At 44.6% G+C, this 13867-nt stretch overlaps 1 long non-coding RNA gene across 1 annotated transcript; it reads left to right on the top strand.

Annotated features, from left to right (window-relative positions):
• The first annotated feature begins 7948 nt into the window (after positions 1–7948).
• Positions 7949–9213, top strand: LOC148686959 (uncharacterized). Its single transcript, XR_015948597.1, has 3 exons — positions 7949–8020; positions 8126–8479; positions 8991–9213. It is a non-coding gene; the product is annotated as an uncharacterized LOC148686959 (long non-coding RNA).
• Positions 9214–13867: the final 4654 nt, after the last annotated feature.

Below are 13867 nucleotides of genomic sequence, written 5' to 3'. Positions count from 1 at the left end.
AGAGTATGAGTGTGAGTGTAGGAGAAGGGGGTGCTTTCTCCATCCTCTGGAGCTCCTGGGAAACTCAACAAATCTGCTGTACCCGGAACAGGATGTGGAGACAGCAGCTGAATGGGACACAGCTGTGGGATGCCTGAGGGCCTACCTTGGGCCTTCCCATAAAAAAGCAAGTCTAGAGTGAGAGACCGTGGTGATGGCTGCTGTTTCCCAGGAACTTTTCTCATTTTGAGACTTTTATGGGTGAGCTGAGGGTTTTTTAGTACTGGGTGAGAACCTGGAGGCTAAGAGGAAGGAAATGGAAATGAATGTGTCAGAAGGAAACTGAATACAGTGATGCCTCGACTTACAAATTTAATCCGTTCCGAAGGCACCTTTGTAGGTCGAAAAATTCGTAAGTCGAAAAGCGCCATTGGAAACGCGATTTCCCATAGGAATGCATTGGAAACGGACAAATTCGTAAGTCAAAGCAACCCCATCTAAAAGAAAAAAACCCTATCTAAAACCGCCACGGTTTCCGTTCGGATGTCGAGAAATACGTACACCTGCGGCCATTTGCCCCATTTGTAAGTCGAAAAATTAGGTTGCCGAGTCGTTCGTAAGTCGAGGTACCATTGTTTCTGTATCATCTATTCTTCTATCTATCTATCTATCTATCTATCTATCTATCATCTATCTATCATTTATCATCTATCTACAAAAACTGTATTTTTGTAATATTTTTGTTTAAGCTATCTCTTGTTGCTTCAGTTTTTAGTACACTGCTTAGAGATATTTTTAATATATTAAACAGTACAGAAATTAAATAATCAAATCAAATAATCAAATATTCACATGGGGGATCATCAGTAATGGGCATACTCACTGCTTAGCCAGGATTGTCTCAAAGGAGATATATCCTATACAAGCTCAGAATTTCTTAGACTTCATTATACTGCTGTTGCATCTCCAGCCACAACACATATCCCCCAAACTCGGAATACCATAGCCTGCCAGCAAAGCACATTTAATTAGAATTAATGAAATCTGACAGATTGGAATGACCTCAGTTGTAAAGATATTCTTTACTCCATTTAGAAATGGAACGTTTGGGATATCATTAATAATGGGGTGGTCTTAACAGCAGCAATGGAATGAAATGGAAGGATAATTGGTGCAATTTGTAAAGCAGTGACAATTTAATTATTGGCAGTTTTACTCAGACTGAAGCAAGCCGTGAAAGGAGGACTGCAGCTTAATATCGCACTGCATAAATATTTTGATACCCTGAAAGAGTCACGCTTCCCATCAGAGTGTCAGGGAAGGGCTCTGCCTTTTGGATATCATTCATTATTCCATAGGATGCATTTATTCCCAAAAGTAGTTTCTGGTTACCCTCTTACTGAAACCTATAAAATAAGATCCAGCTAACTGGCATGAAACCAAAACAAGATGATCTTGTGGCCTCTGTTAATTAATTAACGTGCTCTAGACACCAGAAGCAAGCTGAAGAAAATGAACAGGACATGAATTACAATAATAGTACTGGAATGTACCTACTGACAATCTATGGTACCTAAGCTCTAGGTATCCAACATGGGGCTCTCCAGATGTTGTTGGACTCCAACTTCCATCATCCCTAAGTATTGGCTATGCTAGATAAGCCTGGTGGAAGCTGTAGTCCGGGGAGCCCTCTTGAGGTCCTAAAGCAACATGCTCAAGATTACAGCTTGTACCCAGCAATCTTCAACCAAGAATGACTGACAGTCCTGGGTGCCACTGTCACTCATGAACTTCAAAGTAGATTCTAATTTACCCATAAACCCATGAAGTCATGCAGAGGCCATTCCTAGCTCCAGTACTTGAAAATCCTTTTAAATAAGAATAAGTAATAAATAACTAAAGATGCCAAGAATTAACCTGACAACTTCTAAATAAATAAATAAATAAATAAATAAATAAATAATATATTATTTATACCCCGCCCATCTGGCCAGGTTCCCCCAGCCACTCTGGGCAGCTTCCAACAAAACACTAAAATATAGAGATCCATCAAACATTAAGAGCTTCCCTAAACAGGGCTGCCTTGAGATGCCTTCTAAAGGTCTGGTAATTGTTGTTCTCTTTGACCTCTAGTGGGAGGGCATTCCACAGGGTGGGTGCCACTACCGAGAAGGCCCTCTGCCTGGTTCCCTGTAACTTGGCTTCTCGTAGCGAGGGAACCGCCAGAAGGCCCTCGGAGCTGGACCTCAGTGTCCGGGCAGAACGATGGGGGTGGAGACGCTCCTTCAGGTATACTGGACCGAGGCCATTTAGGGCTTTAAAGGTCAACACCAACACTTTGCTTTGTGCTCGAAAACGTACTGGGAGCCAATGTAGATCTTTCAGGACCGGTGTTATGTGGTCTTGGTGGCCGCTCCCAGTCACCAGTCTAGCTGCCGCATTCTGGATTAGTTGTAGTTTCCGGGTCACCTTCAAAGGTAGCCCCACGTAGAGCGCATTGCAGTAGTCCAAGTGAGAGATAACTAGAGCATGCACCACTCTGGAGAGACAGTCAGCAGGCAGGTAGGGACTCAGCCTGCGTACCAGATGGAGCTGATAAACAGCTGCCCTGGACACAGAGTTGACCTGTGCCTCCATGGACAGCTGTGAGTCTAAAATGACTCCCAGGCTGCGCATCTGGTCTTTCAGGGGCACAGTTACCACATTCAGGACCAGGGAGTCTTCCACACCCGCCCGCCTCCTGTCCCCCACAAACAGTATTTCTGTCTTGTCAGGATTCAATCTCAATCTGTTAGCCGCCATCCATCCTCCAACCGCCTCCAGACACTCACACAGGACCTTCACCGCCTTCACTGGTTCTGATTTAAAAGCTATGGGTCTTTCCATGACAGGATGACCGATGGTTAAGGGCTACGTTATGATTAGAAATGGATGAATCACTCATAACGTTTTTAACTCAATGTTGTTGTTGTTGTTTTTTTAAAAAAATATCAGCAAGTAATCTCTCCATTCAAAATGTTTTGCATCCATCTCCAATGCAGAGGTGAATTTTCAAAAGTCCAAGTGAAAGCCTGATAGATGGGTGCCTGCAGAAACAATTATGGAATGGGGAGGGCAGGTGTGGTCCATGACATGTGTCATCACATGATCAGATTTCATTTTGCTGGATCACAGTCAATATCTGCATTTAGCTATGTTTAGGAATACAGCCCACTGCATTCAGTAGGACTCACTTCTGAGTGGACATCAGTAGGATTACACTCTTAGATGTTTAAAAGCAAAGCATGGTACCTGGGAAGAAACAGTCCAAAAGATGATCCAAACTGCACATTCAGATTTCTTGTGCATGACAGGCAGCTCTTCTGGATCAAGAGCCAAATTCTTTGAAGCATTCACTGCATTGATTTGTTTCATTCATTGCTGGGGTTATTAGTATGAAATATCCATTGCCACCTAGCCACGCACAGTTTTCAGAGTCTACTGGTTTGCATTTAAACAGTATAATTTGCCTTCAAAGGAAGGTCATCTTTGAGATTATTATCTGCTTTGGTAGGGTTTGATGTGCAAAATCTTTTGACTGCACTGTCTTTGATTTTTATCTGTCTGTTCTTCATGTGTCCTAGAACACCAGGGAGATTTAAATGATACATGACCCGTCAGCTCCCAGCTCCAGATCTTTGATGTTATTATAATGTATTCAACTTCAGGACATTGTTCTGGCCTTTTGTACTCAGCGTTATGTATCTTCACATCTACTCAGGACACACTTTAACAGGTGTATACTTTGCTTTGTGGTACTGTAATGCTTGGAATTTCTGGAAATTATGTCTGTGCTTTGTACAGTTCTGAATCAGGGTCTATCCTGGCTGTCTCACAAAGCTTGTAGCCAGGGAACATCAGCCCTGATTCTCTAGTCTATGCCGTAATAATTATCTTAGAGTGGGACTGAGCTAAAAGCCCCTGTAACTTCACAGCCTGATTTGCAAACTACAAGGTCGCCACTCCTTGGTCAAGAATTCATATTGACTTTGCAAGTCCCTTCCAGGGAAATAACTTTTTGATTGTGGCAGACTCCTATTCAAAATGGCTTGAGGTGGTCTTGGTCCCATCATGAACTTCTGCTGCAGCAATTGCAGCTCTGCACAAATTATATGTGACACATGGGTTGCCTGATAGAATAATTTCTGACAATGGCTAAGCATTTACCATCAGTGGAGTTTAAGGAATTTACAAATAGAAACCTTATCTGAGCTGTCACCATTGCACCTCGTCATCCCTAAGCAAACTGACAGAGTTAACAGAAGGTGCAAAAAACAAACAAACAAAGGATCCCCTAAAGCAGATTGTTGGTAGAAACTGGACAACCAGACTTGGCATGTTTCTCATTACTCAACAGGTCGCTCCACGTCCAGCAACAGGAGTCAGTCCCACCAAGCTACTCATGGGACATCGGCTTAAAACGTACCTTGTCCATCTTCATCCTGACTTAGCTGAAAACTAGCAAGGTAAGGACGAATGAGCCTTGGATGCTGCTCTGTCAGCATGTGTTCTTTGTTCATTCTTGTGAACAGCATTTTTGCAAGGAGATAGGATTCTACTTCCAGGTGCTTCCTCCCATTATAGTGGTTACTGGACAGGAATCTCACAAGGCCCTGCATGCTGGTAGTCAAGAATGGTATCGCAACATTGATCAATTGAGAAGGTGCTCCTCTCAAAGTGACGTGACATCAGCAGAACCATTAAAACTATCCCCTTTAGAGCAACCAGTAGGTGCTCTTCTTGCCACACTACCTGTGGACTTAGCAGAAGAGCAGAGTGACTCAGTGGAGGGCAGCGCCCCCTAGCCCCTCCGTACCTCCACTGACGACGGCTGCCATCGCAGAGTCCGCCCCGATGCTGCTGGCTGCCATCCACCACTCAACACTGGTCGGCGGGGCGGGGCAGGGCCGCACGCAGAGGCGGAGCTCGCTGGGCTGGGGAGGTGGCAGGCCACTGCCTCGCTCTCCCCAACCTAGCAAGCTCTGTGCGCGGGCGAAGCTCGCTGGGCTGGGGGGGTGACGGGCCGCTGTTTCGCTCTCCCAAGCCTAGTCAGCACCACGCATGGGCGAAGCTCGCTGGGCTGAGGGGGGGTGACGGGCCGCTGTTTCACTCTCCCCAGCCTAGTCAGCACCACGCATGGGCGAAGCTCGCTGGGCTGGGGAGGTGACGGGCCGCTGCCTCGCTCTTCCCTCTCTCCCTCCCTCCCTTAGTTGGGCAGAGCAGGGCGCCTCTTGCAAGCCGCCCGGGGCGCCGTGCAGCCGCCCGCCCCCCCCCCCCGGTATCAGCGGGGGGGGGGGGGTAGGAACGCCACTGCTTTGAACTACATAACCTAACTGGAGGGGTGTTGCTAATGAGTTAAGTTAGTGGGGTGTTTTGCCTCCAGTTTTAGCTGCTTGGTGGAATCTTCCTCTTAGTCTAGTTATGCTGCAATAAAGCTAGGTTGTGTTTGAAGGCTTATGTATTGTTTCCTCCCTGAACCCTCAACACAACCCTGAACTGTGTCCAAAACTTAATAACAATGGTGCCTGGCAAGTCTCATTGGAAAGAGAATTCTACCTACAAAGTGCCACTATAAACACCCTTTCCCCCATACAGTACTGTACAGTGGTACCTCTGGTTACAAACTTAATTCACTCCAGAGGTCCGTTCTTAACCTGAAACTGTTCTTAGCCTGAGGTACCACTTTAGCTAATGGGGGCCTCCCGCTGCCACCAGTGCACAATTTCTGTTCTCATCCTGAGGTAAAGTTCTTAACCCAAGGTAACCTAAAGTGTTTGCAACCCGAGGTACCGCTGTACTTGGATTTGGTAGTTGTAAAATAAGTGCAGTTACAGTTAATGTCACTAGTTGGCACAAGTGATCATAGAGTTATGGAAGATGTAGCAAACAAAGTAAAGTGTTCTTTGTTGTGCTTTCTCAGGGCGGTATTCAACCAAGAGCAGACCTAAGGAGATTAATTATTATATTAATTATTAATTTATATCCTGCCTTTTTCCCAGACAGGGAATCAATGAGACTACAGATAAAAATACAAAAACATTTAACTTAGTCACATTCATTGATTTCAGTGGGTCTGTTCTAAGTAAAACTTAGTTGATAACTATCCTCTGCAGTCGCAGTGGGTGTGGATGCTCCTTCCTCCACAATATCCACAACAGAACATTATATGGTGTCAGAATCGGGATCAGGACGTGACAGAACTATCTGAAAGAATGGCAGGACATTGTAGTTGGTGCTGCAAGAAGATTTTTTTAGGAAGGCTGCAGAAAAGGGAGAAGCAGCAGTCATAGATCACAGAATTCTGATCACTGAAGCTGTTTCATGAGTAGAACACCGTCCATTTCCCGTAAATCGGGTCCTCCCTAACAAGAGGGCACGTGTTGCGGTGGAACCTGGCAACCAGACCCTATGTTGTGGGTGGGAACATTGGAGCGGTCACAACACCCTCAATCTTGGGAGCAATTGGGTCTAAGGGACGCCAGTCAAAGCAATCGAGAGACAACTATTTAACCCAATGCACGTGTCTCTGAGCTTCCTCTTTTGGGCTCTGTGCTCTGTGCATCAGAACACCCGCCCACCTCTCCCTATATTTAGGGCTTGCGTTTGACCTTGCTATGCCTTCACCTGTCGCCTGTCATTGGGACAGGGGCACGGCAGGAATTTTCCCCACTGGGCTGGTTGGCTGGTCCCACCTGGGTTCGCCTGCCACATAGCAAATCTTGTAAGGTTGCGGATAGGCTCTGGTTCAGGTGGCAGCATGCCTAGCCATCCCTATGCATTGGGTATTCCCTGTGTGGTGTTTTGCCCGGAGCCTGAGTCTAGGGCTCATCTGAGTGGAGGCCGAGCAGGGCTTCTGCTTGCCTCTGTCCCAGGTGTTCACCCAAGGCTGACTTATGGTTGGTGCCTATGCACCAACTCACTTGATTGTAATCAATAAAGTTGTTGCCTAAATTCTGCCAAAAACCAAACCAAAATTTGAGTCTTGTCTGAATTTATTTCGGGGGATGGTTAAAAGGTCTCCACACGCAATCTCATTACTGGCCTGTTACATCTTGCCCTGATTGACAGCCAGTTTGATGGTCATCATCCCAGTCTGTTCACAATGGTACATCAATGTTAAATAAATGTTCAGAAGCTTCCAGAGAAATTTCACGCACTTTGAATTGTCTTTTGGGAAACCACGTGCTCAAGAGCCTTCCCAGAAAAGAAGTATTTTCAGATAAGGACTACTGGCTAAGGAATCTGCATCCAAGTTTGACATTTTCACCAGAAGCCAAATGACCACAAGATCAATGCTATTTTGAACCCTGTCCTTCTGGAGCAAAACATTGTTAACATCGCCCTGACTGCAAAAGACTGAATCTTTGCCACAGTCTAAAATGTCTGACAGGGAGAAATGGCAGCCATTTTGTACCAACTGGGCTGTGAAGGACAAAGAGCTTTCTTCTTTGATTCTTGATCAAATCATATTATATCTGTATGCTTCCAAATGGATGGGAGAGGGGTTACAGAAGTAGACTGCCTCAACCACCTTGCCCTTTGAAATTCTCAGTATTAATTGAAGCACAAGTTGAAGCACCGGGAAAATAATAATAATTACACCTTGTCAAAAGTCTAGCTTGATGAAAGTGCCAACATCAGCCCAGCTCCAACAGAGACATACCTTCCACAGTTCAGCAGGCTGCTCTTTCAGTCTTGTTGCACTAGCTGTCAGCAAACAAGAGCATTACTGCTCCAATGATTTATCGGATGGTGGAATTAGACTCTCACTGGATCACTGAATACATCTGGACTGGCCTAATGAGCACAGTCTTTACCAGCAGACAAATTGTGGAGGGCTCCCAAATATTTTAGGCATGATTCACAGGCCCAATAGGTCTTGTTTACTGATACACTATTTATAACTAGCTCAATTAAACCATCTAGAGGAGGAGACAGACCAAAATCTTACATTCCCAGGGATACCAGTTTTGTCTGAAGCGAGTATCTCCTCATTACACAGGTTAGAAAAACACCATTAATAATTTTGATAGTTTCTCTCAGGCATATTTATGTTACAGGCTTTGTTAAGCAGCACTGAAAATCTTTTATTCCTTCCTTCTGGCAGCACAAGAAATCAATTTGAGTGTGACCATCACCCTGTGTAAACTAACTTAGGAGCAATGAAGTACTCAAAAGTTTATTTTCAACACTTAAATAAGCAGTGTTCCTGAATGAAGACCATTCCGTTTCTCTCGATAACTGAAAGGCTTCAATTTGTGGTGGCAAGGCACACTGTTTTGCTGTTGTGAGAAATGACAGCGCAAGAAGACATCCTGATATTCTTCCCCACACAAAACTGAGGTGGCAGAATGCAGTTGGGACAGCAATGTGAGCATCCATCTTACGTCAGCTCGGGGATCTTGAGCCGAAGAATGTTGGTGTCAGGCAGCATTTGTGATGTCTGCTACTGGCCCTCTTGGTGAGTTCACACATGCATGTTCATCACTTGACTGAATATTCATTTGCCCACTCAGCCTCGTCAATCTGCAGAATGGCATTGTTCTGGGTGCCACATAATGCCCATTCCACATTTGTAAGAAATCAATATGTTAGAAATCAATATGATATTGAGCGGGCTCCTTCACTCTACTCTTTTCAGTGCCTGCTAAAATCTTTTGTTTAAACAATCCTACCCCGTTACCTAGAATGCTAACGTGTGTGTCTTTAGTTTACTGTTGGTTTTAGATAGTTGTTTAAATGGTTTTTAACCCTGATGTTGGGAAAGATTGAGGGCACTAGGAGAAGGGGACGACAGAGGACGAGATGGTTGGACAGTGTTCTTGAAGCTACGAACATGAGTTTGACCAAACTGCGGGAGGCAGTGCAAGACAGGAGTGCCTGGCGTGCTATGGTCCATGGGGTCATGAAGAGTCGGACACGACTAAACAACAACATCAATACTTTTTTAATTTTATTCTTTTTGCTTTGAGGTTTTTAAACAAGCAGAGATCCCGAGCCATAAGGTGGCGAAGCCGCGCGGAAACCATGCTGCACCCTGCGAGGGCGGGGGCGCTGGAGCGATCTCCGCCCCTCAGCGCCAGGGCGGCCGACCTGCTCGAGACTGCCCTGAATAAATGTGCAGAATGGCAAGCACACATCAAACACAAAAGCCTTTTCAATGGTGACAGCTTATGAAAAACGTCAAGCGCTGAGGTACTTTTGTCAAAAGCTTTCTGAAAATCTAAGTACATGATGTCAGTTGGCTCAGTCTAAGGATGCAGTGTCAACATATAATAATAATAAGATTGTGATAAGAATGAAGGGGGATGCGGGTGGTGCCGTGGGTTAAACCACAGAGCCTAGGGCTTGCTGATCAGAAGGTCGGCGGTTCGAATCCCTGCGACGGGGTGAGCTCCTGTTGATTGGTCCCAGCTCCTGCCCACCTTGTTGTTGTTTAGTCGTTTAGTCGTGTCCGACTCTTCGTGACCCCATGGACCAGAGCACGCCAGGCACTCCTGTCTTGCACTGCCTCCTGCAGTTTGGTCAAACTCATGTTCGTAGCTTCGAGAACACTGTCCAGCCATCTTGTCCTCTGCCCACCTAGCAGTTTGAAATCACGTCGAAGTGGTTTGCCAGAAGTATAATAATAATAATAATAATAATAATAATAATAATAATAATAATATTTATACCCCGTCCTCCCCAGTCAAAACCGGGCTCAGGATGGCTAACACAAATAAAATTACAATAAGACATTAAAAAAAAAGAAAACAATTAATTAAAATACAGATTAAAATACAATATTAAAATTTAGAATTTAAAAATGCAGCCTCATTTTAAGTAGTCCGTAAATCCAAACCATGAGGGAGGAAAACACAGGGGTCAGACTGAATCCAACCCAAAGGCCAGGCGGAACAGCTCTGTCTTGCAGGCCCTGCGGAAAGATGACAAATCCCGCAGGGCCCTGGTCTCCTGTGAAAGAGCATTCCACCAAGTTGGGGCAAATACTGAAAAGGCCCTGACCCTAGTTGAGGCCAATCTAGCCACCTTATGGCTCGGGATCTCCAGAATATTGATGTTTGTGGACCTTAAGGTCCTCCACAGGGCATACTAGGACAAACGCCAGCTACCTCGGCCAGTAAAGCAAGATGAGCGCACAACCCCAGAGTCGTCCATGACTGGACCTAACATTCAGGGGTACCTTTACCTTTAAGAATGAAGGAGTCAGCTGCAGCTAAAAGGTTTTGGAGAAGTCTGCTTACCTTAGGCTGTCGTGCAGCATTGCAGCCTGGCCACGCTTGTGCCTGCGATCTGAGGTTGTTGCCTGGGGGGGGGGCCTCCCTGCAGATTGACCAATTGCAGGCAGGCTCAGGCACAGGACATCCCTGGGGGGGCAAAGCACTCCTCAAGTGGGGGCCCCTCACCAAATTTAGGTCATAGGGGGCCCCCATCAAATTTGGTCCACCCTTAGATGCACTCCCAGTAGGTGGGCCAGAGTGAAAAATTGTTGTACCCAATGCCTAAGACAAATCATGCACATCTTTAATCAATAAAGTTGTGACCTATTTGATCCCAATTGTTGTCCTTGTCTGGTTATTCATTGCTACGGGAGCAACGGGTTCATGGGGCCTTGGCATGCAATAAGATAGTATTGATGAGCTATCAAAAGGACCTAAGGAGCCTGGTATTCCAATATCCAGGGTGTCACTCCCAAAAAAGACAAGAATCTTAAAAAACATGCCGGGGGCGGCGGGGGGGGGAGATAAGGTGTCTTAAGCTGTTTAAGTAGACATGGAAAAGGAGGGGGAAAGCAATATAATTCCACTTTCAACCCTTGTTTAATCAAACGTTTAAACCAGGCTTCCTCAAACTCGGCCCTCCAGATGTTTTGAGACTATAATTCCCATCATCCCTGACCACTGGTCCTGCTAGCTAGGGATCATGGGAGTTGTAGGCCAAAAACAACTGGAGGGCCGAGTTTGAGGAAGCCTGATTTAAACTGTGCAGAAATACTACCTTAGATGCAGTAGTAATTACTCCCCCATCTCAACTGCAACCCCTTCAGAAGTCCATGCAAGGCATCCAGTAATATGGGAGAAAATGAATACAACCTACAGTTCTGACCAGTGCTTGATACCTGTACAGAAAAAAAACACCTCTATATATCCATGCTTCTGGTTGGCTGAATATTTTGCACATTCAGGAGTTGCCTGGGGGTGGGGGTAAGTGCTTAATTTAGAAGGTACATTTTTAATACTGAACCACCTATTCCAGCAAAGGAGAAAACAAAGAGTTACACAGACACACACACACACACACACACACACACACACACTTGCAAGAGAGTGAACGTCATAATGCAACGTACCACAGTGATTTAGCGGGTGAGATTCTCAGCATGACAGCTTATCCAGGGTATGCACTAAAGCACTGAATCACTAAACTGGTATGCTCCTAAACTTCACATCATATTTTTAAAATGAATATTATTCAGTTGAAAAGTGGCCTGATGTAGGTTTACACAGTACTATTAATTCTAAAAATAGCTTTTCCAAACATTCATAATGCACCATATAATAGAGATGGTGGCATTTTAATATATTATTCTGATTACTTGCTTTTACTGTAATGAGTTATGCTGACATACAGAAAAATGTTCAGTTGACACAGGCTATCCAATACTCCATTTGAAGGATAAGCAGCATTTTTTTTGGTTGATTCAGGATCTAGTAGAGCATTAGGATCAGGAGTATTGATTTGTTTAATTGAGGGGGGAGGGGGGAGGGAGAGAGATATATGTTGCTCTTCAGCATCAAGTTATCTCATTTGACTAAATCCCAAGCTTCAGCCCAGACAGTCTTAGCAGACCATAAGCTTAACATGAGTCCTCAGTGTGATGCAGCAGCAAAAAAGCTAATTCTATTCTAGGCTGCATCAACAGAAGTATAGTGTCCAGATCAGGCTTCCTCAAATTCGGCCCTCCAGATGTTTTGAGACTACAATTCCCATCATCCCTGACTACTGGTCCTGCTAGCTAGGGATCATGAGAGTTGTAGGCCAAAAACATCTGGAGGGTCGAGTTTGAGGAAGCCTGGTCCAGATCAAGGGAAGGAATAGTACCACTCTATTCTGCCTTGGTCAGACCACCCTTGGAATACTGTGTCCAATTCTGCACTCAACATTTAAGAAGGATATTGACAAGCTGGGAATGTGCAGAGGAGGGTGACCAAGATTGTCAAGGGTTTGGAAACAAAGCCTTGCGAGGAACATTTGAGGGAGTTGGGGATGCTTAGCCTGGAAAAAGAGGAGACATGATAGTCATCTTCAAATATCTCAAGGGCTGTCAACATGCAAGATGGAGCAGCTTGTTTTCTCCTACTCTGGAGGGTAGGAGACTTTGAGTTACCAAGCCAATGACTTTGAGTTACAAGAAATAAGATTCCAATTAACATGAGGAAGAACTTTATGACATTAAGAGCTGTTTGACAGTAGAACAGACTCCCTCTTTGGAGGTTTTTAAGCAGAGGTTGGATGGCCATCTATCATGGATGCTTTAGCTGAGATTCCTACATTGCATGTGGTTGGACTTGATGACCTTCATGATCCCTTCCAACTCTACAATTTTGATTCTATGCTTTAATAGATCCTCACCAAGGGACTCCTGGTAAGTATTGTGTCTAATTGGCAATAGTATCTGTAAACAGTGCATTATGTCTCTCTGTGTAAGTGACGAAGAGGCAGTTTCTATAGAAATTGCTATTTTTATGGACTGCTTGAAGGAAATGGGCACATAAAACTGCAGACTACAATCCCCAGGCAGCTCTAACTTAGTGCAGAGTATACTTTTGTTTCATTTAAACAGTTGTCTACCCGTAAAACAGGAACCACTAATGTTGGCTGCGATCCTGTGCACAGGTTGCTTCAGTCCTCACTGCGTTCAATTAAATCCATCCCATCCAGCAGCATCCATCCTGTTGGTTAATTCTCTTTGGTACCAACTTTGATTTGAAGATAGCCCTTCATATACTGTATCTGTTACATTGCAATTACCAATAACAGCCCTGTAGGGCAACTCCTGACGGTACAACAGAGTTTAACTTAATATGCCAGTTACTCAGCTTTTTTAAAAAAAATTTATGCTGTTTATTTCCATTTTGTTAAGTTTTACCTGCTGATTTATTTCATACCTGTGCTTTTATGTGCAACGTACTGCTTGCCTTTGTGATAGCTTAGTTGCTGTTTTTTATATTCTGCATTATAGATCTAATATCATTCTAATACTGTAGTGTTAAACAGGTCAGTGTCAATCCAACCACAGTAAGCAGTGTGGGATGCAATCCATTGGGAGCAGTCAAGTACAACATTCCTTGTTTTGCTAGCATATCTTCCTGTTCCTCCTGGCCTGGAGCATCCTTCCTTGCATGTGACTAGTGGGTAAGCGTGACCTTTCCAGACCTGGTAAAATGAGAAGGAATGCCACCTCTCTCTCTCTCTCTCTCTCTCTCTCTCTCTCTCTCTCTTCAATCTTCTTTTTGTCCTGAGAACTTCCTGGAATGAACTGCTGGCTGCCAGCCAAGCAGTCCCCCAGGTCATCTTCCTTATGGAGAAAGCTAGAGAGTTCCAGAAAAACATCTACTTCTGCTTCATTGACTACGCAAAAGCATTTGACTGTGTTGACTACAGCAAACTATGGCAAGTTCTTAAAGAAATGGGAGTGCCTGATCACCTCATCTGTCTCCTGAGAAATCTCTATGTAGGACAAGAAGCTACAGTTAGAACTGGATATGGAACAACTGGTTGGTTCAAAATTGGGAAAGGAGTACGACAAGGGTTGTATATTGTCTCCCTGCTTATTCATCATGCGAAA

This window comes from Zootoca vivipara, chromosome 2 (assembly GCF_965207765.1).
Source record: "Zootoca vivipara chromosome 2, rZooViv2.hap1.1, whole genome shotgun sequence".
Lineage (NCBI taxonomy): Eukaryota > Metazoa > Chordata > Lepidosauria > Squamata > Lacertidae > Zootoca > Zootoca vivipara.
The sequence above is the reverse complement of the archived record's forward strand: the minus strand, read 5'-3'. Positions and strand labels throughout refer to the sequence as shown.